Source organism: Elgaria multicarinata, chromosome 7 (genome assembly GCF_023053635.1).
Source record: "Elgaria multicarinata webbii isolate HBS135686 ecotype San Diego chromosome 7, rElgMul1.1.pri, whole genome shotgun sequence".
NCBI lineage: Eukaryota > Metazoa > Chordata > Lepidosauria > Squamata > Anguidae > Elgaria > Elgaria multicarinata.
This window is the reverse complement of record NC_086177.1, coordinates 40,913,728-40,936,303: the sequence shown is the minus strand read 5'-3', so window position 1 is coordinate 40,936,303 and position 22,576 is coordinate 40,913,728. Positions and strand designations below refer to the sequence as shown.

The window sequence follows — 22,576 nt, the reverse complement described above, 5'->3', positions numbered from 1 at the left end:
GACAGTTAAAATTGAAAATATGTCTGTGGTATATTGCAGGGCAAGACAATGCAGGATACTGAAATCTGTTGAGACATAATACTAAATCACTGTTTTGTGTTACATATATGAGCAGCTGCAAGCCTCAGGCTCACACTTTTTCCTCCCTGCATGCACCATGACCGGAAGCATCCAAGCACAGCTAGCAACAAAACAGGCTTTGCTACTGCCTCCAAACCTGGCAAAGTATATGCTTTACTTCAACTTGCTCAAAATATATAGTTCACTGGATTCAGATGCAACAGCCACTAACCACAACGAGAAGCTTCCAACAGTGTGTAACAAAGGGAGGGAGGATGCATGTAATGCTAAAATACAGCTTCACATTTTCTCTGAACAGCCTCTTTAACATGCTTCCCCCCTAAAAAAAAAAAAAAGTCAGTTAGAGCAACTAAACAAAGCCACATCTTGGATCCTGAGTTGCCCCTTCTGTTCACAAAGGCTTCCACTGGCAGAAGGCAATATTTGCCGATTTCCCCTTCCCTCTGCAGTCCCCAGTGTTATCTCCCAAGTTTCTCTGGACAGTCCCCCATCATAAGAACATATGTGCAGATTCTAGCTCTACAATCCCAAGCATAGAAAGAGGACGTGTTTGTCATTGCCTCATTCTCTTTATCCCAGAGTTACATTTAGCATCGCATCACTTCACATTGGTAGACCACGGGCTTTCGTGCCCTTCACTGAGGGAAGGGAATGCTAGGATAATTTATGCAGGGAGGGAATCAGAGTTATCAAAGTTATTCTAAAAACAATAAAATGAATCCTTAACTGTGCATTTAAACAGCTGTATTTTCTAAAAACAGAAGTCTATTTTGGTACATAATGATTTATTTTTTTGCTCTATTGAGGACATTGCCAACTATTTCTTGCAAGAACAAATAAATAATGTCATGCTGATGACCAGAAATTCTTCCACTGCCCCCTAATTTTGCTACCCTTCCTTCAGAAGCCTAAACTAGTATTTTAAAGCATCATATATACAGTAGGTTTTGGATGTTTTAGTAAGCACTTCTAAATAAGTCATGCTATCTGGTCAGATAATTACTTACTTACTTACTTATTTTATTACATTTATATACGGCCCCACAGCCGAAGCTCTCTGGGCGGTTTACAACAATTAAAAATGGTAAACATTAAAAGTATACAAAATTTAAAAACCATCAAAAACATAAAAACAGTATAAAAACAACAGTATCCAACCGTATACTTCTAAGGGCCTTGGGAAAGATATAAATACAATTATATTACAAGTAAAGAACAATCCTGTGAAATGTTGTTTCTAAAGCTTACCTAGTATCCATTAAATATATTTTATTATTACTGCTTCAGTCTAGATTTAGGATGACCACCTATCAACATTCCAGCTAACCCTTTGCTTCTGCATCTATGATGGCCAGCAATAAAGGGAGGAGCACAGAATTGTGATAGCTGTTGAAACCCTGGCTCCCACCTTCCCCTTAAACAGAGAATAAACAAAAAGAGAAGAACTCTGGGCAGACCCAGCCTTTTAGGGTAGGTAGAAAAATTGCTCCCCAAAGAAACAAATGTGGAACTTTTCACTTGCTTGGATGGAAATCCTTAAGTTCAGTTGCCTGCAGATGCTGAGGCAGTGAAAAGCATCATTCACAGATTAACTATCTTATTTCCTGAACAGATGAGTGCCACACCGTACTGCCACATCACACACAGCAACAAGAGTTTTCGCTCAGAACATTAAAAATGGAAGGAGTTTTATTTTTTCCTCTCTTAGAAGTTCTACATAGATGAACATTAACTTTCACAGAACAGCTATAATGAAACTCCCCGCCCTATAAGAGTCCAGTTAACAGCTGACTAGCTGCTCTAACGATATTTCAGAAAGCAGTATGCCAGACACTGTAGGCTTGTAATAGAAAACCAGGCTTAAGGGGTCTGGTGAAGTATCAGTCTAATTGTTGCCAAGCGGTCTGTGGTGGCAATGTTCAACACAGGGCCATGTACTTCTGCTTCAAAAAAAAGAAGAAACTGTAATGAAAAATAAAAAGAGACAATGAACTTTACATTATTAAAAAGGAATAAAAGACATTTGCACTGAAATCCTATCCCAAGTATAAGTGCATACGATCAGTGATTCAGAAGCTGGTTAAAACATCACTCTTTTCACAGTAAAGATAATTTAAGCAAAAGCCACCTCTACATATTGCAAACAAATATGCTCTCTGAACACATATATAAGGACACGCATATTCAGAGATTAACTAAAGGAACTTTTAATGTTGATTGTAGTGCGTCTTGGCAGATTTGTCCCAATGACGCATGCACACACACACACACACCCCAAATGGGGGTTATTTTATTAAACACAGAGGAATAAAAAAAGATACTGAATTATTACTTTGAGGATTAGCTGGTTTGTGACATGTAAATGCAGGTTGCTTACCTATAACCTTAGTTCTTCGAGTGGTCATCTGTGCATTCACACTTAATGGGGCTCTGCGCCTGCGAGCGGAATTTTAATAGCTGAGATTTTTTGGGGCGGGAACTCCGCCCCCACCGTCATGCGTACATAGTCGTGTTCCCGCCCAATCCCTCAGTTCCTCGAGACCGAGTCGGTCCCGAACCTTGGGATAACCTGTTAACTGACACCGAAGCAAGGACCGGGGGGGGGGGGGAGGTGTAGTGTGAATGCACAGATGACCACTCGAAGAACTATGGTTACAGGTAAGCAACCTGCATTTCTTCTTCATGGTCTCTGTGCAGCACACTTAATGGGGCGATTAGCGAGCTGACTTACCAGAGGTGGGTAAGGTGTCTCATTGTGGTACAGATGCCAGTACAGCTCTTCCAAAATGGGAGGCGGATCTGGTGTGTACATCCATCTTATCGTGCCTGATGAAGGTCGATTGTGATGTCCAGGTAGCTGCTTTACACAAGTCCGGGAGGGGAATTCCTCTGGCGAACACTGTGGAGGTAGCCACTGCCCTAGTAGAATGGGCTTTTACCTGGACAGGTAGATCCCTGTGTGCGGCACGGATTGCCAGCAGGATTGTTTGTCGAATCCAGGCTGCGATTCTTTGCTTGGCCTTGTAGAATGCAAGTGCCCTCTGTACATCTAGTGAGTGGAGTTGTCTTTCCAGGTTGGATGTCGGATTGGGAAAGATCGGTAGCAATATCGGCTCGTTAACGTGGAAGTCGGATGCGACCTTTGGAAGGAAGGAGTTGTCCAGACGGAGAGAGACTGACTCTTTGTGGAAAACCAGGTAAGGATAGTCTACTCAAAGGGCTGAGAGTTCGCTGATTCTTCTAGCTGATGTGATGGCTACCAGGAACGTTACCTTCCACGAGAAGAGTTGAAGGTTGCATGTTGCCATGGGTTCGAAGGGTTTAGCCGTAAGTGCCTTCAAAACCAAGGGAAGGTCCCAAGTAGGTGCTTGGGGTCTGAGAGGCGGTGCGAGGTTATTTAGGCCCCTGAGGAAGGATCTGACTAGCAGGTGACAGAATGTGGTATGCCCATCAGTGGACGGGCGTGAGCTTGATATGGCTGCTAGGTAAACCCTAATCGATGTTGGCTTTAGTCCCTTGTCGAAAAGAGTCACTAAAAATTGGAGGACATCAGTTATAGGGCCGTTGTACGGATCCAATCCGTTGTCGGTTGCGAACCGTAGGAAGGATGCCCACTTGGAAGAGTAAGAACGTCGAGTGGATGGTCTTCTGGACGCATCAAGTATTATTTGGACTTGGTTAGGAATCCGCGGTGGTGTCACGGCTGGCATATCCTCCAAGCCGTGAGCTTTAGAGTCTGCAGGTCTGGGTGGTGTACCCTGCCTGCGCTGTGTAAAATTCAGTCGTATTGGAGAGGGAGATGAAAGTACTGCCCTTGAATGAGTCGAAGTAGTGTGTGGAACCACGTCTGCCATGACCACCATGGTGTTATGAGGATTGCGTTCATCCGTTCCCTGGAGATTTTGGCGACTACTCGTGTCAGCAGTGGGAACGATGGGAACAGGTAGAAAAGGCTCCTGACCAGTGAATGGCAAACGCATCTCCGAGTGATGGCCGACATTCGCCTTTGGAGCAGAAGGTTTGGCAGACAGCGTTCTGTGGGGACGTGAAAAGGTTCACCATGGGCTGTCCCCATTTGTGGAAGATGGTCTGTAGGATGCGAGGCGCGAGTTCCCATTCGTGGGATGTCTTGGTTGAGCGGCTCAGCGCGTCTGCCAACGTGTTGGAGACACCTGCAATGTGTACAGCTGTGAGGTGAATGTTTTTGGGGATCATCCAGGTAAATATCTGAATGGTAAGGTTGACGAGGTGGGGAGAGTGGGTGCCTCCCTGTTTAAGTGCCACAAGACAGCTGTGTTGTCTGTGAGGATTTGAATGTGGTGCCCTGTGATGTCTGTCTCGAATGTGATCATCGCTTTCCATACAGCCAGAAGTTCCAACATATTGATATGATGGAGTCTCTCGGATGTAGAGCCCAATCCTTGGGCTTGTAGGCATCCGAAATGGGCTCCCCATCCTTTGAGAGATGCATCTTTGTTATGGTTTTGGAGTGTGGGGATGGCTGGAATGGTGTGCCTTGAGTGAGCTTGTGGATGTCCATCCACAAAAGGAGGGATAGTGCTGTTTCGGGTGGTACGATCAGTCGAATTCAACGACCGTCGGATTCGAAATTGAAGACTTCTGCCAGCCAAAGTTGTATAGGTCTCATTTTGAGTCTGGCCCATTCCACAACTGCTACTGTTGCCGCCATGTGGCCCAGTAGTTTCTGGACAGTGTGAGCTGTGGTGTTCCTCCTGTTGAATAAGGAGGTGGCCATGGTAACGATTTTGAAGGCTCTGTCTTGGGGCAGGTAGCTCTGTCGGTGTGTGTGTCCAGTTTTGCCCTGATGAATTGGATGGTTTGGGATGGCTGTAAGTTGGACTTCTCGGTATTGATGCACAGACCTAGTGTATCGAGGAGGTGAAGGGTTTGGAGTATGGCAGAGTTTAGTGCTTTCTTTTCGGGTGCGACGATGAGCCAGTCGTCCAAGTAAGGATATACTTCGAGGCCGTTGGTGCGAAGAAAAGCGCACACGGGGGCCATGCATTTCGTGAACACCCTGGGAGCTGATGATAGTCCGAAGGGGAGTACACACGGTAGGTCGGGTGGATTTGTATGTGGAAGTATGCGTCCTGCAGATCCACCGACACGAACCAAGTGTCTTGTCGGAGGAGCAGGAGTATTGTTCCAAGGGTGTTCATTCTGAACTTTCTGGAGGTGATGAAGTTGTTTAGGGGGCGAAGGTCCAGGATCGGGCAGAGTCCTCCATCGTGTTTGGGGACTGTAAAATAGCGGGAAAAGAACCCATTTGTGATCGGGTTGGTGGTGACTCGCTCTATAGCCCCTTTCCGCAGGAGAGTCGCGGTTTCCGCTAGAAGTACCTGGCTTCAGTTCGTGGTCTTTACAAATCCCAGTGGGGGAAGGGAGAGGAATTTGATTTGGTATGCATTTGCTATAATGTCGAGAACCCATGAATCTGTTGTGGTGGCAGCCCAGGCATGTTGGAATCAGGAGAGCCTGCTGCCAAATATGACTGGCACTGTAAGGTGACTGTCAAATGCGGTGGTTCGGAGGTGGTTCAGCACGGCTGCGTGGTGGGCGCAATTTGGTTGGTTGGTACTGCTTCCTTTGCTGTTGTGGCTGGTACCGTGGTAAGCAGTCGGAGTATTGCCTATTGTAGTATGGGTTCTGTGGTCGAAACCATCTGCAGGGCTTGGACGTTGATTGAGGGTGTTGTTGGCTGAGACCCATCTTTTTTGCCATGGAGCGGGCTTTTTGTACAGAGTCCATTTGGTCGTCAGCCTTGGCATTGAAGAGGCCTTCTCCATTGAAGGGGAGGTCCTCTATCCTGGTTCTAGCCTCTGGAGTGAGTCCAACTGAGCGTAGCCATGCATGGCGTCTGAGGTTTATGGCACCTACCATTGATTTGGTGTGACAATCGGTTTGGTGTCGCGCTGTATTAATCTGGTGGCGTGCCAGTTTTGTGGCTTCTGCCCGGAACACTCTGGCCAGTCCTCTCTGGTCATCTGGGAGGTTATTATTATTATTATTATTATTATTATTATTATTATTATTATTTATTTATTTATTTATATAGCACCATCAATGTACATGGTGCTGTACAGAGTAAAACAGTAAATAGCAAGACCTTGCCGCATAGGCTTACAATCTAGTCACAAAGCGAACTCATTTTATCCCAGAGAAAAAGTTGGTATCTGGACATCATTGCCTCATAGTTAGATACCTTGAGACCGAGTGATGCTGTAGAGTTTTCTTCCCAGTGCATTCAACCTGCGTCCTTCCTGATCAACAGGTGAACTGTGCTGTTTATGGGTTTTCCCCTGCGCCGACTCAACAATTATAGAATTGGGGCGTGAGTGCAAGAAAAGGAAAGATACATCTTCCTCTTGCACCCGGTATATAGACTCAAGACGCTTTGACGTCGGAGCCGTTGTGGAAGGTGTGTTCCATGTCTGGTGAATAGTTTGTAGTAAAGCCGGTAAGAATGGAATGGAGACTGGTAAGGATGATTCCGTATAGACTGCGTCGTATACTGGATCCTTTATTTGTTCGATCTGTTGTTGAGCCTTGATACTGAGGGTCTGGGCCATCCTGAGAACTTGGTCAGAGAAGACTCCTAATTCTTCTGAAGGGGATGCTCTGCCCTTGGGCATAACAGCGTCTTCTGGCGAGGGTAAGGATGGAGGGGGCAATGACGCCAAAGAGGAGTCTGACTCGTAGTCCTCTGGAGAAGCGGGTGAAATGTGCCGGGTGGTTCGAATTGGGGCCGGTTGCGAGTCTGGTGGTGGAGGTGGGAGTGGTTGGACTCGGAAGGGTGATCCTTTTGAGGAATTCTGAGGGAAATCCCTCGAGGTGGTACCAGGGGCAGCGGTGTTGGTTGGCGAGGCCGCGGGTGCGGAGACACAGATCCGTAGTAAGGGTCTCGGTGGCGAGGGCTTGGCCATTCTGTGTGGTCTCCCCAATAGTCAGAGTAGTATTGAGTAGGTGGATGGTAGTGTTCGTAGAAACGGTCCCAATCCCTATGTGGCGACCTGGAGCGAGGGCAGTAGTGGTCGTAATTGGAATGAAGGTGTGGTTGTCCCCTTCTATCCCTATAGTGGGAAGGGGGGGTGAACAGCTCGGAGGGCCGGTATGCTGGCTATGAGTTGGTGATGGAGAGCGACGGTGCCGAGGCAATACAGTATCGACGGCTTGGTTTGGAGGAATTGATCGGTCCGGAGATGGGTCTCAGAATCGACCGATAGAGATGGGAGGTTGCAATGGAGGTGAAAACTCTCTGACCTCTCCCTCTGACACCATTGATATTGGTTTGATGACCAATGGCAGTAGAGGGGACCGCACCAGTACTCGAATGGGGAATCGAGCAGTGGGGGAGGTGGAGGCTTTGTCTTCTCCTTCTTCTCCTTTGGGTGAGATTCACCTGCTTTAGCTTTCTTGGCTTTTTTGGTGATTTTTTTGGCTGCTGCCCGTGCTGTGGAATCTCCTGAAGTTGGAAGATTTGCTGGAGGGTTCAATGAGATGGAAGCGACGGGTTGGTTGACGGATGCTATTTTAGTTGTTTGGGCGAGCTCGACTGCTTGGAGCGCCTTTTGCCAAAGAAGTGCCTTTAATCTATCGGCTCTGTTTTTCCGAGCCTGCCTGGAAAAAGACATACAACATCTACAGGACTCTACAGCATGGGTTTCTCCCAGGCACAGAAAGCAAAGAGTGTGCCCGTCAGATGGTGGAAGTTTACTTCCACATTGGACGCATTTTGTAAATGGGGCCTTCAAGGCCATGCGCCTGAAGGACGCACACGGATAACAAACAGGGTTTTTTTTTGCTTTTTTTTAGGAGACGAACGTGAGGAGAAGAAGAGGAGAAAGGCGACGAAGGACGATGAAGGAGGATTTCTCAGCAATTGGTAAGTAGTAACTCTAATCCCAACGAGGCAACGCCGACGGTGGTCGAAGAGGAACTGAGGGATTGGGTGGGAACAAGACTATATATGCATGATGGTGGGGGCGGAGTTCCCACCCCAAAAATTCTCAGCTATTAAAATTCTGATCAAGGCTCCGCGCAGGCACAGAGCCCCATTAAGTGTGATGCACAGAGACCACAAAGAAGAACTTATATGATCTCCAAGGTGGAATTAATCAGTTCATTTACCACAAACGAACCTAACTATAAGAGAACATAATACAGGCAAAAAAAGAATACTCTAGACATCCATGCAGAGGGTTAGAATGGCGGGGAAATTAACTCACGGGCCTGTTCAGTAGCATAACTGAAAGCTGCTGGAAGATTACCCCATGTCTTTTAACCCTGCTGCTTAAACGGCATTAAAAGCTATTTGGCTTTCCGTGCAGACATCCACATCAACTTCATTCCACTCCTTTCATAAACACACCACCCCTTTTATTTTTACCAACTTTTAAAAACTGGTGCCTATTTTTTCCCCTTGCAGAGCAAACAGCAAATATATCAATGACAACAAATAACCTTCCTGAAGTTAGTAATAACCCCACCAACTTTCCTGCTTCAATTTTGATCAGTTATCTACTCAAGCCTCTATGGGCCAATTCTGATCTAACATTCTGTGGCTTCAGTCTATGCAAACTGGTGTATATATCTCCAGCTGGACATCAGGAAAAACTTCCTAACTGTTAGAGCAGTACGACAATGGAATCAGTTGCCTGGTGAGATTGTGGCCTCTCCCACACTAGAGGCCTTCAAGAGGCAGCTGGACAACCATCTGTCAGGGATGCTTTAGGGTGGATTCCTGCATTGAGCAGGGGGTTGGACTTGATGGCCTTGTAGGCCCCTTCCAACTCTGCTATTCTATGATTCTATGATTCTATATAGGATGATTCAGAGTATCAGTCTGCACGCTGTGGCTTTTCCAGCCCAAATTATACCATGCATTCTATGTGTATTGAATAGGTGATCTGACTCATAATATTATTTCATATCGAGAGATGAAATATGAACACCTGAGTTTTAAAAAATCATAAAGCTAAAATGGGTTGTTATTAAAAGTTTGATGTAATTGATTGCTGAGTTGGCCTTTTAAGAGAGAAAGAGAGAGCGAGAGCGCGCACACCAATCTGACTTGCTAAGATCATACAAACATTTGAACTTTAAGGAGCATTTCAACCAAACATCCCCTCCTCCCCACAAAACTACGGTTTTGTAAAATGGGCAAGCTACGAAAGGCTCTTTTTTCCCATCCAGTGCCACATCTCTGATATAGCAGGAAGGAGGGTAGGGGGAGAGAATGAAGTGTTGCAGAATGACCTGGTGGCAAACCCTCCCGAGAACCCTACACAGGCTGCAGTGAAGTCAAAATGACACCTTTCATCTTGCATCAGTATGCAACGAGGTAAAATAAACCTCATGTGGGTTGAGGGGATATACAGAGGGTTTTTTTCAGGCTGTTCATTACACAGCAATTTGAGCAGAAACTTCTCAGCATCATTTGCTCCTAGCAAAAAAAAAGAGCAACAAAAAGATGTAAAAAGCACACAGATCAGTATGAAAACTTGGAGAATTATGTAGCTTTATAACAAATAACCCAGCACAAATACACATAAAAACAACCAGCCCTCTTTAAAGAAATGCTGGTGGTAATTACACCCTGTATTATGAGAGGTCCCTGCAGGTACATCACTGTGACTACTTCTATGTAGAGATGGATGAATAAGTATTTCCAGGCCACATTACTTTTATATGTATTTAACTCATAAGTCTGTTCTGTCTGTTTTTTGCATTAATCCAAAAATATTTAAAATCCACACAAAAATGCATTTAAAATGCTTTGAAACAGCATTTAAAATGCATTTTGATCAGTATTTTGAGCCAAGAACTGCACTGAAACTTTGGGAAAATGCAAAAGTTGGTGGATAACCAAGCTGCAGCCAGAGTGCTGACCGGGGCTAGTTACAGGGAGCGTACAACTTCCCTGTTAAAACAGCTCCACTGGCTTCCAGTTTGTTTCTGGGCACAATTCAAAGTGCTGGTTATGACCTATGAAGCCCTATATGGCTCGGGTCCAGGTTATCTGAAAGACCTTATTCTCCCTTACAAGCCTGCCCATGGTTTAAGATCTACTGGGGAAGCCCTTCCCTCAGTCCCACCACCATCACAGGCACACCTGGTGGGAACGCGGGAGACGGCCTTCTACTGGTGGCTGTTCCAGTGCTCTGGAACTCTCTTCCCAGAAAAGCTAGACTGGCTCCCTCCTTGATGTGCTTTCGGAGGCAGGTAAAAACTTTTCTGTTCCAGCAGGCCTTTGGCGAATAATCTGGTCCTCCATCTGTGCCAAGGACTTTTGAAATTGTCGTTTTAAAAGTTTTAATGTTTTACTATTGGAATATATTTAATATATTTTTAACTTTTGTATATTTCTATTTATAGGCATTGAGGCCCAGCATTGGACAAAAGGTGAGATAATAATAATAATAATAATAATAATAATAATAATAATAATAATAATAATAATTTTAATTTCAATTTACAATTAATCTGAGAGGTGCAAATCAGGTCAACTTGTACCAGAATTCACAAAGATCTAATTCCTCAAGCACCTCTGCTTCTATGGGTTGTAAAATATGGGCTTTGCTAGGTTAACAATAAGTTCTTCCTTAACAGAAAAGAAAAAAATGAAATCTACTCTGGTACAGAATAGTGAAACTACAATCCCAAAAAAATAAAAGTTAAATGAGGCAAGCATGAAGTACTTCAGTGGAAATATAAAAACAGCTTTTATGAAAGCTAGATAGGCTTGTAAGAAGCAAAGGAACATTGGCAAACGTACTCACCAAAAACCTAAATAAAATATTATTCTAATTTTGCGAACATGGGGTACATGAAGCAGTCTTCAGATAGTTTACAACAAAAAAGATGCAGTTATTCATGCATATTTACAAGGGAAGCGGCAAAGAGTAGACATAGTACACAGGGGGCTGATCCGCACAATCAAAATAAGCCACCATTTTAATCAATTATGGCTTATTTAAATTGTGGCATATGCAGGGTTTCATTTCTGTAATCATTGCCCAGGGGTGGCTTGTCCTGTCATTCAAATCTGGGTGGCAAAGCTTGGGAAAACATCCCTCCAATATCCCACCATGCAAAGCAAGTCTGTATGTTCTTTTACAAGCCATCAGCCAAATAAATGGTAAAGATAAAGTCGCTCAGATTCGTCATGAATTGGACACCACACTTAATGCAGCTCCACTAGTAGAGGTGTTCAGAGCGCCGTCCGGTTCAGTTTTATTGGATGAGTTTCAGTTAGTGAGGCCCGAGGATGTGGACAAGGTGCTTGGCCAAGTCCGGTCGACCACCTGTGTGCTTGACCCTTGCCCCTCATGGCTCATTACATCAAATAAGGAGGGGATCGCCGGCTGGGTCCAGGAGGTTGTAAATGCCTCCTTGAGAGAGGGAGTGGTGCCGGCCTCTTTAAAAGAGGCGGTAATTAGACCACTCCTGAAGAAGCCTAATCTGGACCCGGAGGATGTTAACAACTATAGGCCGGTGGCTAATATCCCTTTCCTGGGCAAGGTGCTTGAGCGGGTGGTTGCAGGACAACTCCAGGCACTCTTGAATGAAACGGATTATCTAGATCCATTTCAATCGGGCTTCAGGCCTGGTTTTGGAACGGAAACTGCCTTGGTCGCCCTGTGGGATGACCTCTGTCGGGAGAGAGACAGGGGGAGTGCGACCCTGTTGGTTCTCCTGGACCTCTCAGCGGCCTTCGATACCATCGACCATGGTATCCTTCTGGATAGGTTGTCTGAGCTGGGAGTTGGAGGTACTGCGTTGCAGTGGTTCCGCTCCTACTTGGATGGCCGATTCCAGAAGGTGGTGCTGGGGGATTATTGCTCTGTGCCGTGGCACCTAAGCCATGGGGTTCCACAGGGCTCTATCTTATCCCCTATGCTGTTTAACATATACATGAAGCCGCTGGGGGCGGTTATCCGGAGATGTGGACTGAGGTGTCATCAATATGCGGATGATACCCAGCTCTACCTTTCCTTTTCATCAAACCCAGGTGAGGCAGTGGCTGTTCTGAACCAGTGTCTGGGCACGGTAATGGACTGGATGAGGGCTAATAAACTGAGACTCAATCCAGACAAGACGGAGGTACTGTTAGCGGGTGGTTCTTCTGTCCGGCGAGGTGATGTTTGCCCTGTCCTGGACGGGGTTGCACTCCCCCTAAAGGATCGGGTCCGTAGTTTGGGGGTGCTCTTGGATCCAGAACTGTCACTTGAGGCACAGGTGAACTCAGTGGCAAAGAGCACCTTTTATCAGCTCAGGCTGATATACCAGCTGCGCCCTTATCTGGACAGAGATAGCTTAGCTACAGTTATCCATGCTCTGATAACCTCTCGTTTGGATTACTGCAATGCGTTATACGTGGGGCTGCCTTTGAAAACGGTCCGGAAACTTCAACTGGTGCAAAACAGGGCAGCAAGGTTATTAACAGGGACTGGCCGGCGAGATCACATTACGCCAGTCCTTTTACAACTTCACTGGCTGCCAGTCCAGGTCCGGGCCCAATTCAAAGTGCTGGTATTGACATTTAAAGCCCTAAACGGTTTGGGGCCAGGTTATCTGAAGGAACGCCTCCTCCCATATGTACCTACCCGGACCTTAAGATCATCTACAGGGGGCCTTCTCCATGAGCCCCTGCCAAAGGAAGTGAGGCAGGTGGCTACTAGGAGGAGGGCTTTCTCCGCTGTGGCACCCCGGTTGTGGAACGAGCTCCCCAGAGAGGTCCGCCTAGCGCCTACACTGTACTGCTTTCGTCGCCAGCTGAAGACCTTTTTATTCACTCAGTATTTTAACACTTAATTTTAACTTAAATTTAAATTTTACTGTTTTAACTCTGTATTTTAATCCTATATCAACTTTGCTGTGTGGTTTTATCCTGGTTGCGCTTTTTATACTGTATTTCGTAATTGTGTTTTAAACTGTTGGGTGTTTTACTGTGGTTTTAATTTTTGTGAACCGCCCAGAGAGCTTCGGCTATTGGGCGGTATAGAAATGTAATAAATAAATAAATAAATAAATAAATAAATCTTCTGAACAATTTATCCGTTATTTGGTGTGGAGAAGCTGCTGGGGGTGGTGGGGAGCTAAACTTGGCGAAATATTGGCCCCAGTAGTCTATGTAGCTGCTACCTAGGAAAATAAATATAGTATAACCCTTGGGTCAGTACTCAGGGCCGGGTTCTATGTCTAGGGGTTGTTTGTTCTTCCCTTAAGGTTAGCTCAGGCTCAAGCCCCACCCAGGAAACCTGGGACACCAATTTAGAGATGTCTGAGTAGCAACCTCACCAACACACCTGAGGTATAAGTACTGGTATTTATTCAGTTTGACAACAAGCAACAAAAATAGAACATAGAAAACAACCTTTTGATCAACACATCTCCCTCCCAAGGTCTAGGAAGGCCGATGGAAGCCCATGTCCTTTAGCCTTTCTCACAACCCCAGGAGACAGTGAATGAATAGGGATCCTCCAGGCATGCAATAAGTTGGATGGTAGGTGGCAACAACAGGAACTGAGGTGCGCTGCAAAGAGAGCTTCCACCAGCAGCCACAGGAACTGGGGTGCGCTGCAAAAAGAGAGCTGATTCAGCAGCTCCAAACCAGGAACCACTTCCATCACTAATCAGGTCAAAGTTCAGCTCTTCTTTCTGCAGCAAGAGACTGTTGCATGCACAACACTATATGCAAATGAGCTCCTTCATGTTAGGGCAGCGGTTCTCAACCTGTGGGTCGGGACCCCTTTGGGGGTCGAATGACCCTTTCACAGGGGTCGCCTAAGACCATCGGAAAATACATATTTCCGATGGTCTTAGGAAACTGTATTGACTGAACTATGTCATGTATCATCTTTTGTATTATTAAAGCTATTGTTATGTATTATTTTCATTAGCAAACCATCCCATGACAATGGATCGTGTAGAGAAGAACGAAAATAATTTTACGGTTGGGGGTCACCACAACATGAGGAACTGTATTAAAGGGTCGCGGCATTAGGAAGGTTGAGAACCACTGTGTTAGGGCATGTTTTCCCTGCTCCCCCCACCCGGTGGTGTGTACTCATTTCTCTACTGCTTTACAATAGCATGATTATTAATTATTAACAGTAAAGTCAAATTCAAGGTGGGCACTGTGTACAGGAAGGCAGAGTGAAAATGTGGGACATCTACAGAGATCAACTTCTGTATTTCTTTGGCTGTTTTCAACTGTGATTCGCTCTCCCTGTCAGCTTCCAAACCTTAAAGACGCAACTTTACAGAGATAATAGCAATAGTTAATAATGAATATAAATAATTAAAACCAAGCATGAAAAATAGCTCAAATTCTGAGCCAATAGCATCATATTTTTTAGGAATCAGCCTTTTACATAGCTTTGGGGGAGTGGGTGGGAGTGAGGGTAGAGAATACTTGAACTGCCCAAACTATAAAAGTATAGGTAGCTGCTGGAAAGCTCTAGCTTAACATCCTGTCCTGCAAGTCTTTATCAAAAAATCTTTATAGCATCAACAATAGCCTCAGGTTCTTGTGCAATCACCTCTCCAGCTCAATCATACACAAAAGACATTACACTTGAGTTCACAAGCAGTTTGGTACTGAAAGCCAGATTCACTTACAAAATGGTTTAATGGCTTTATTTCTTTAAGACATTTATTCCCAACTTTTAAATTTCACAACGTATTTTCAAAGCAGTAATAACAATATTAAAAACAAAATTACGTATGTGGTTTTTGTTCTGAACACCGCTTAAAGTTTGTATTGCGCCAACATTGTCAAAGTGAAATTTAAGTCAAGGGGGATGCAGCCTACGATTGCAGGTGTGTGTGTGTGTGTTACCAGATAAGGTGTGTCTCCCCCCCCCCAAAAAAAAACCTTGGGTTTTCCTGAGTATGCTGATACCTCCCCTCTTATTTCTCAATGGCTGTGTTTTGGCTACAATCCTGTAAAGAACTCACCAGCTTGATATGCAATACCTGGTATAAAATATACAAAGAAAAGAAAATGTTCAGGATTTCACTTTGAAAAAGACCTTCGCATACATGGCTAGTAACACTTTTATTAGATAAGCCACAGTGTGTAGGAATTCTTAAATTATCATTCTGTGAATCAGTCTCTACACTGGGCAAATATAAGAAAATCAACAAGCTCAGAAGACCTTCACAGCAGCACTGAACTTGTGTCTATCCCTTTTCTCTAAAAGTTGGTAAGTGGAGAGAAAGAAAAGATTTGTGCTATCAAAGAATTTAAGGTTAAGAGACTACTAGCAGAATAAGAAGAAATACTTATCACTGTCAGTGGAAAAATAATTGGTAGCAGGGAAGAGTATATTTAAAATATTGGATTTTAGAGGGTGGGGAGACAACTGATAGGATAATTGTTTTTATCCTCCCGCAAAAGAAAAGAGCTTTATGTTACCTAATACACTTTAAATTAAAATAAATAAATACCCTACGCACTTGTGTACAAATTACAATGCCTCTCAAATTAATTGAACTGCTATGGATAACATTTCTGACTAACATATCTGCAAATACTTTCTGGTAATGGGTAAGAATTTTTATTCAGGAGAGCTTTTTTTTTTATTCAGGAGAGTGTTATTGATCTGTCAGCTTGCAACAGAAAGACTATAGAAGAAAACTCAAAACAAGTTTAAAAGAGAAAAAGAAAAAGTCTTTCCATCAGCTAATCAACTGTTTCATCAACTCGCTTGGCATAACAATAACAATATAAACATTAGCAGCCAGCACACAAGTCTGAATAACTGACCATTTCCTAGACTCTACCCTATCCTAGAAGTCCAGTCCCCTATTCTAGAGTTGTGTGAGCTATTGTGTGCAACCTAATAAAAGCACTGTAAATATGCTCAGAGGCACAACCCTTTTCATTCAAACCAGAAGGCCACAGGAATGTCTATGATGCAATAGTTAAACATGACATGCACACTTATTGCAAGACAGCTTTATTAGGGTGACCATATGAAAAGGAGGACAGGGCTCCTGTATCTTTAACAGTTGTATTGAAAAGGGAATTTCAGCAGATGTCATTTGTATATATGGGGAACCTGGTGAAATTCCCTCTTCATCACAACAGTTAAAGATGCAGGTGCCCTGCCCTCTTTTAAATCTGGTCACTCTAGTATAGCTCCTGCACTTTAACTGTTGTAATGAAGAGGGAATTTTACCAGGTTCTCCATATATACAAATGACACCTGCTGAAATTCCCTTTTCTATGCAACTGTTAAAGATACAGGAGCCCTGTCCAACTTTTCATATGGTCACCCTATCTGAATACCAAATGGCTCTTTTGGGACCCTACTGAAACTAACACATGGGGTTCTCACCATGGAGAAGCAAGGTGAAACAACTGCAAATGGAGAATAATGATGATTTTTAAAATGAACTAGCAGCTTCCTCAATGAGGAAAGATCTGGGTTGATTTTTTTTATAAATTATGCACAAATTTGTTATGCTTCTTACCCATATTTCCTTTGCTTCAGGGTTGGGAGGAGGTATCGCTGTAGATGTATTATTAGAAGAAAGATTTATGCACATATGTCTATTGTACACAGGATTTTAATTAGTCGTTGGAGGAAAAGACTATTATATTTCAATGTTAAGTTTCATTTCTTCAGTTCACTGCATAACTTAGTAACACGTTGTTTTATTGCCACATGCTTCAAAGACAGATGGAGGGAGGAATAATAGTGAAAATACACAAAGTTTGTTCAGCCAAGATGACCAAGAAAAACAAGAAAGGGTAGGAATTAACAGTGCAGTTCTATGCATGTTTAACTCAAAAGTAAGTACCACAATATTTAAGGGGGCTTACTCCCGAGTAAGCATTTTTTTAGAATTACAGCCTAAGTAATTTATTTCAACAGTCACATGTGCGGTATTTCAAATACCTGTAGAGTGAGCAAAAGATCTAAAGACAGCCACTGAGACTTTTCAGTCATTATCTGTGTAAGAACTTTATCAAATCTGCAAGGAAGAGAACACAGGGCCCAGAGGTTGGAGAAAAAATATTGCACACATAATACCATGCAATATCATGGAGCTAGTGCAGAATGCTGCAGCTCGGCTGTTGTCTGGAGCTGCCCCTTTCCAGCATGTAACTCCTTTGCTGAGGGAACTGCACTGGCTGCCTATTCGCTACTGGGCCAGGTTTAAGGTTTTTGTACTAGTGCACAAAGCCCTAAACAACTAGGGACCAGGATATCTGAGAGAGCACCTTCTTCCCTATGAACCTGCTTGGTCACTGAGGTCATCTGAGGGCATGCTCCTGGTGGTTCCACATAGACCCCCCCTCCCCCCTATGGTGTAGACATGCCCTGTGAGACCATAAAACTATAAAGACAAATGATTTGAACCATGTGTGCCTCAGTCCAAAGGAGTATGTGTGGAGCAGATGGGGCTGCTTGTGTGGAACCCTTGCAATAACCATTTGAGGACTCCAAGCAGCTGACTGCAGCACCCCATCTCAAACAGCCAACCACAATTTAACTTTTTTTCTTCTTCTTCTTTTTTTTTTTGCAGAGTTCCACACACATAGCCCCAGCTGCTTGGTTGAAAAGGGGAACTGAGCCCACAGCACCTGGTGATTTAGTGATTCCTGATACAAGCACAGGTACCTGCTTGCTTCAGCATGCATAACGCCCCTAACTGGATCAGAGTGATGGTGTACACCCACCTGTCCCCAACTACCAATTAGTAAAAGTTACTTTAAATGCACACATCCAATTTAGCAGCTAAACAAAGAAGATGTTAAAGAAATGTTAACAGTTTCACCAGGACAGTTGGTGAGCAAAAGTGACATTAGACAACCTTGAAGAGAAAAATGGGTGAGTGACACTCAATCCCAGATCCCAAACAGTGACAAATAGCATGGAATTAATTAAGTATTACAACCAATGACATGTAACAAAACCACAACAGATGCTTTCTGTTATGGAAGGGAGAAATTTGGGCAGAGAAGCAGCATGGAGAGGGGAACCCACAGGCTACAGATATGTGGCTCGCAATAAAAATATATGTCTGGAAGCCTGCAAAGGGGGGGGGGGCGGTAGGAGGAGTTGCAGCAGAAAGACACCACGAGACAGAAGATTAAGCACCCCATGTCCTCACCGTTCTCTGCTCTAAATCACTTCCTCCTAAAGCTTTTCTTAACAGGCAAGGTTGTCCTTTTACCAGCTCTCCTTTGGGTGTTTTGTATTGACTCATTAGCAATAATGATAAGTAATAGCACTACAAAAAGATGGGGGGGGAGCATATATTAAATTTATATGCTGATAATATTTTAGGTTATTTCCGAAACAGACTCTTCAAATGAAGTTGAGAATTATTTATTTACAAGTGGAGGCCAACAACAAAATGTTGGGGTATAACCCCAAACCCCTGTTGTACTATATAGTGCCAAAGGGCTCAGGATAAAGGCTAGCTGCATTGGGATATAGCAACAAGCAAAGTTTTTTCTAACCTCATTGTTATTTTATTTATTACATTTATATACTGCCCCATAGCCGAAGCTCTCTGGGCGGTTTACAAAGATAGCGTACAAACTGTTAGTGGCTCAATTTCCTCTGCTGCCTCCCATCTCATAAGAAGAGCCATGCTGGATCAGACCAAGGGTCCATCTAGTCCAGCACTCTGTTCACACCAGCTGCCAGGAACCGCTAAGCAGGACAAAGCATCCTACCGCCCATGCTCCCCAGCAATTGGTCTATAATAGACTTACTGCCTGGGTTACTGGAGTTAGCACAAACTCCCTCAATATCCCATGGCTCAAATGCCCTCATCCAAATAATAGCTAGACTCATGGAGTCTGCCCAACTTGCAGTTCCTAAGATCTGGGGGAAGAGGCAAGAGCTGCCCACAGAAAACAATGGAGAAATCCAGGATTTTGATGAAGCTGTGAATGGGCCATCTAAACAAATAGTAACAGCAAAGACAGAAGTTCCAGTCTTTGGCATTCAACAGAACTGGACGTCTTCTATGCCCTCAACAATCCACAGCTCCTGAAAGCTCCAAGGACTGTTTTTAATCTTTTCCTTTATACATTTACAAAATGTTAATGTTTTATATACCTAGTTCCCAAGCAAAGCACATGTGAGCATCAGGGCACCCTGGACATCTCCTTTGGCCTCTGCTGAAGCCACTGCTCCTCCCATGTTTTTTGTTTTGTTTTCATTTGTTTATTCTGTTTAAAATCGAGCAAGAGACACATTCTGCCTATTCACAGAGGATGTCTGTACCCAATTTTCTGTGGGCTCCAACATCCCCCTCAGCCCCTCCCAACGAAGCCCACCCCACTCAACAGCAACCCCCACCCCCACCCCAGCCTCAGGGAGCATTTCCAGGGAGCTCCAGAGGCTGGAGTGGAGACAAGGGTGTGGGAAAGTCTCTTTCCATTTGCCTCCCTCTGTGGATAGATATCTGGATCCAACCCCATAATTTATTTTATGAACTTGCTGTAACACAATTTGGGGAAATCAAATAAACCCAATTTCCCCTTTTTTGGGAATAAAATTACATTTATCACAAGGCACAATCAAGCCACAAAAATCTTATTAACTAAAGAGCCTTTCTAGCTTTTAAAGGTAATTATTTCCACTATTTGACCACGCTGAAAATCAAGAGAATATTTGATCATGGAATGGGGAAGGGTGGTGGAGTGCACTTGCAAGCAATGGAAATGCAGCCATTGTATGGCTGCATACGTATCTCCATTATGTAAACTGCATTAATTAAACTGAAGGAAATATTAAACTTGGATCACAATACTTTAGATATGTTTCTCCTCTGTTCATTCAGCATGATTTTTAATAACACCAAAAATCAACACATTTTGCCTTCAATATATTTTCCTTTAAATGTATGTATATTTACCCATGGTATTTATTCAAATGTTTTCAGTGTTTAATGACTGCATCTGTACATTTTTCTTGCTAATGTTCCAAACATGAGAAATCAAATCCTTTTCCCCTTTCATCTTTCCTCCTCCATTTTGTAATCCTAACTTTTGAAATGCTACAAACTTTACCCACCAATTACATACCACAGTCATAACCCTGGATACCCAAACAGGTTTGTTAAGTCATTTCTCTGCTCCATCATGCTTCATGCTATTTAAGTTTTCTCTTTTTAACTTACACAGCCTGACAGCAATAGTTCAAAAATCTACGAGCACCCTCAAGCGGTCAGATACAACCATTGCAGCTTTTCTAGCAGTTTAATTAAAATGATAGAAAATGAATATCAGAATGCAGATGTACTGGTAAGCCTCCCTAGGCTCCTACCGGACAAGAACTGCTATCTGGCAAAGCAAGAAAGAAAACAGCACCCAACTTTGCTCATTCATTATGGAGAAGCTAGCCTGGCTTCAACTTCTGTGCCACAAATATCAGGCATATTAATTGCAAACCATGTCCTATGCTTCTTTCTGACTCTGCACAGAGTCAAATTTGTCAATGAGTAGCAGACTATTTGAGTGTGGAGAGTAGAAGGAGCATGATTGGATTTGTCACCATATTCCAGGACAAGGACCTTAAAGCAGGTACAGTCACTAACGCAGCTGGCTAACCCATAAATATACTGCTTATCTAATGTCTGAAATGGGTACTCTCTGGGCTGCTCCAATCAGGAAAAAATGCAACATTAAAAAAAAAATCTAAGCACAAAAAGAACACAGGAACCTGCCTTATACTGAGTCAGACCATTGGTCCATTTAGCCCAGTACTGTTGACACACTGGCCATGTTCAGAAGACACCTTAAACCATGACTTTAACCTTGGTGAATAAGGCTTTTTGCTTTATTCACCATGGTTAAAGCCATGGTTTAAGGTGTCTTCTGAATACGGTCCAGCTTTCTGGCTTAACCACCATGTTTAAAGGCATGGTTTAAGGTGTCTTCTGAAAGGGGCCGCTGACCGGCAGCAGCTCTTCAGGGTTTCAGACAGGAGCTTTCCTGCCCAGCCTGGAGATGCAGGGGATCGACCCTGGGACCGTCTACATGCCAAGCCTGTGCTCTGCCACTGACTTTGGCCAGCCCTTGCACTCTTCTTTGAGTCCCTACTTCAATATCTGACCAAAGTATGAGGGGGAACTGTTAACACCTGCACTGTCTCTTGGCCTCCTCAATTTTTTATTTATTTTAAATTATTTTTAGGCTGCCTTTAAGAGTGAAACGTTCTCAACAGACAGATTCAGGGCTTGTCAGCCACTTTTGTCAAAACAACCCACAAAAAATAATCAAAAGGCTTTCTTAGGGTAAAATCAGTGTTTAGTGCTCCACAGAGGCCATAGCTAGACCTAAGGTTTATCCCTGGATCAACCAGGGGTCAAACCTGTTCATCTAGGTGACACACAGGAGATCCAGTGCTCAGGCAGGGGCGAACCCTGGATGATCCCAGGAGAAACCTTAGGTCTAGCTGTGGCCTTACTCTTTGTAAATCAGTGTTTAGTGCTCCACCATCATCTACACTTTGTTTGCAAATACTGAAGCTGCCCTAAGTGAATGGCTTTATTTGATAGGTGCATTCTCAAGAGGCAAATGGACTATGCCAGTCTGTGGTGATGGAATACATCAGCTTGTCAGAATTGGATGCTTACATAGTAGGAGATCTTGCCTGCCAAATTTCAGAAAAATCAGTGCTGGGTTGTTGTGCCATGCACCTTTATATTGTTTTGGTTTTAAAGGGAACAGCTGATAAGTTTATTTCTTGGCAGAACTGGATGAAATGTGTAGAGACAGTTACTCCATCTGCCAAGTTTCAGATGAATAGGCACCAGGGTGTTCATGCAGGAGCAGTCTTGGCATTTTGAGAGTATCCCAAATAGGACACACTTATCCCCCTATGTTCCTTGTGGACCATTGTTCTGAAAATGATAGACAGCCTAGAGATATTCTTAAATTTTTTAAAAAGAACCCTGTGAAGTTTAAGAAATATAGTGCACCAGTTCATGTAGAAAGGGAGTCATTAATATTTTCTTTGGAGGGGGGGAGAGAATGATTTGCTTCCCTTCCCTCCCCCCTCCATTTTTGGGCAGTTTTTTTTAATGAAAATGGTACACATCATAGAGATATCTGCAAGCACAAAACCTGCCAAGTTTCAGAAGAATAGGTACAGGGTCTAGGAGTTATGGTAACTGAAAACCGATGTAAGCCTTTTTTCATAGCCAAGCCTGGTGGTGTTGAAAGAATGGCCTTCCCCCATCTCATCTTTGATCTCCCCTGAAGCACAGTGATTGAAGCCCCTGGCAAAATTTAGAAAGTGAACCTGTCAATCACTTAACCACACTCTTCCCTCTCCCTTTCCCCACTCATCAGTGTTTTAGAAAATCGAAAACAAAAACACTATTTGGAGGGGAGACAAAACGTCTGCGTCTCTGAGCCCGAATCAGTAACAAAGCCTTGTTTCTGGCCTTGCTCATATTAACAAGATAATATGTTAATAAAATATTCAAACACCTG

The 22,576-nt window shown here is 43.7% G+C and overlaps 2 protein-coding genes across 3 annotated transcripts in view; both read right to left on the bottom strand.

Moving 5' to 3' along the window:
- TXNL4A (thioredoxin like 4A) overlaps positions 1-22,576 on the bottom strand; it is a 246,335-nt gene that overhangs the window by 154,277 nt on the left and 69,482 nt on the right. The window lies entirely within an intron of this gene.
- The window catches only part of SLC66A2 (solute carrier family 66 member 2), a 90,190-nt gene that overhangs the window by 28,906 nt on the left and 38,708 nt on the right, over positions 1-22,576 (bottom strand). The gene's annotated exons all lie outside the window — the stretch shown is intronic.